This window comes from Sinocyclocheilus grahami, unplaced genomic scaffold (genome assembly GCF_001515645.1).
Source record: "Sinocyclocheilus grahami isolate Dianchi unplaced genomic scaffold, SAMN03320097.WGS_v1.1 scaffold351.1, whole genome shotgun sequence".
In the NCBI taxonomy this organism is placed as follows: domain Eukaryota; kingdom Metazoa; phylum Chordata; class Actinopteri; order Cypriniformes; family Cyprinidae; genus Sinocyclocheilus; species Sinocyclocheilus grahami.
In genome coordinates, this window is record NW_015505530.1 from 201169 (window position 1) to 203532 (window position 2364).

Consider the following 2364-nt stretch of genomic DNA (forward strand, 5'->3'; position numbering starts at 1 on the left):
AAAAAAAAACCCTAGTTTCTTTTTTTTTTTTTTTTTTTGCTAACTCGATTCGTTAGCTGGGGAAATCTGTTTTGATGTCATCTCATATAAATTCCTCCGAGGTGCAGGTCGCAGGTTCCTTCGTGTGACCGCAGTCTCAGTTGATCAGAGCACAAGACAAGCACGCTGCTGCGCATCTGTTAAGCGCTCAGTACGCGCCACCTGGTGGCGAGAGCTACTGATGTCGCTCAGCCCCACTACTGGAGATTTAACTTCGTGCAGAATCTAGTTCCAGTCATGTTCTAACACAACTAGGCTACCTGTAAATTTCAAGTGACCCGTAGCTAGTTTAAGTGCGTTTGCTGAAAGCTGGAAGTAAAATTGGCACCGCTAATAGGCTATTCATGTCTGTTGAACAAAAATCAGAAGTAAAAATTGAAACAGAGTTCAGTAATGGGAGTGTGTATTCATCTGTGAGATGTTTGGAGGGTTTTGTTTAAGCTTAGAAGTTGGGTTGATTTCTTCTCTCATACAAAGATGGAATTGTTAACTGCTTTTATTTGATTTCAAATGCACAAACTATCAAATGATCCTTAAGCCAATTTTACTGATCATCTACAAAGAGATGCAAAATGCTGAGTGCAAAGGCCCATGCGGTTTATTCCTGCTGAATTTTCTCTTGATTTTATGAGAAAATTCTGGCTGTCTGTGAGTCCATGTTGCATCACTAAGCACAGCGCAATAGCCCTAACCTCAGGAAATTAATCAGCAAACCCTGCCACGGAAGCCGTGCGCCCACTCCTTGGCTGCATATAATAAAAAACAGCAGCTAGACATCATTTACATTTTTGGAGAGTAAAAGAAAACAAACTGTAAAGAATAGATTTGGTGCGAGAGCAAGTTTGAAGCGCGGCTCTCTCACACTCACACTCACACACAATACGCTCTGCACATGCACATGAACGCACACGCGCACACACGGCTGACTGAAGATAAAAAGAACTGTTTACAGCTCACTTACATATTTCATCACGTCTATTTACATCACTTTCGCTAAACTAAACACTTCAGCCACTGAAAGTTTAACATTTGAGAAGTCAGAGAACTGCTCTCAAATTCTGAACTACTGACGGCTGTCTAAATACAGGCCCCTGCCTGCCTCTATCATTCTTTTTGGAGTCCTGATATATCTACACGTTAATATATTTTTCTAAGGTAAACCTGAGTTGCACTACAAGTTAACAGAGCCTGGATCTCGCCATTTCTAATTAGATTTTACATAACTGATTTACTGAAAGATGATTAGACCGTCAATGGCATTGATTTCGTTCACATACCATTAAAATAAAGTAAAATAACTGCCTAAGCTGCACCACGGAACTATGGCCTCTCTATCGCCAACTGTGGTTGAAAATAAAATTGCATGTTACTTGGAGTAGCTGTAGTTCTTTTACATCAGCTGTGCTTCAGCACGGTTCGCGGATGGATATGGTGGTTTTCGAAATCAACATGATTGCCTTTGATAGCCATGGCGGAGCAGGTGTGTCACGCTACAAGAAGAAGAATTTCTAACAAAGCATATATCACAAAAACATGTTATTGAAAAAGCATATGCTGGTTAGGTATGTTTTGAAGCATGGCTGCTGGTTTGAGCTGGTTTAAGCTGGTCCTGAGCAGGAGCTAGTTGCTTAGGACCAGCACATGATCATCTTAAACCAGCTCAAAACATACCTCACCAGCATATGCTGGATTTTTCAACAGGGATATTTCCCCCTGGTTTGTTTTGTTTTGGCACTTTCCTTTTGTCACTCAAAACTCATGGTTTCTTTTCGTTTTGACATAAGTGATTCCTCAGAAGTTAGCAAGGGTTGCTGTTTAGAACTGTCAATGCTAGCTTGCTGACTAAATCAAATTTTGCTCAACAACATGCAATATAGGGCCTGCCTCAATACCCACACTCGTGGTCTTATTTGCACTTGACAAAGTGCGTGGGCGTGAAGAAGTATGTGTAGAACATTTGATTATCCAATGGGACACGTTTACAACATAGTGTTGTAAAAAAAAGTTTTTACTAGCTTTTATTTACACATTTTACGTTTTACACAAATTATATGTAATCAAATTAATGTAATTAAATTACTTTACAGTGCAAAGTTGACATGTGAGTTCCTAAACATGATGAATGTCAATAAATAAAAACTATAATATGGTAATAAAATATAGAGAAAAAGAAAATATCAATAGACAGAATTGTGAATGTGTATATGGGCTATTTACAGAAGACTTTTTTTGGTAAGTTATTTACAGATGTACGGTCCTGAGATGTGTTATGTATTGTTAAGATGGAATATGGCCTGGAGGGAAAGCTGACTTGTCTGGCTATTT

At 39.1% G+C, this 2364-nt stretch overlaps 1 protein-coding gene across 1 annotated transcript in view; it reads right to left on the bottom strand.

Annotated features, from left to right (window-relative positions):
• LOC107548611 (protein odd-skipped-related 1) overlaps positions 1–1309 on the bottom strand; it is a 10835-nt gene extending 9526 nt beyond the window's left edge. The window contains exon 1 of the mRNA XM_016229364.1: positions 1239–1309. The gene's annotated coding sequence lies outside the window, so the exon portion shown is untranslated. The remainder of the gene's footprint in view (positions 1–1238) is intronic.
• Positions 1310–2364: the final 1055 nt, after the last annotated feature.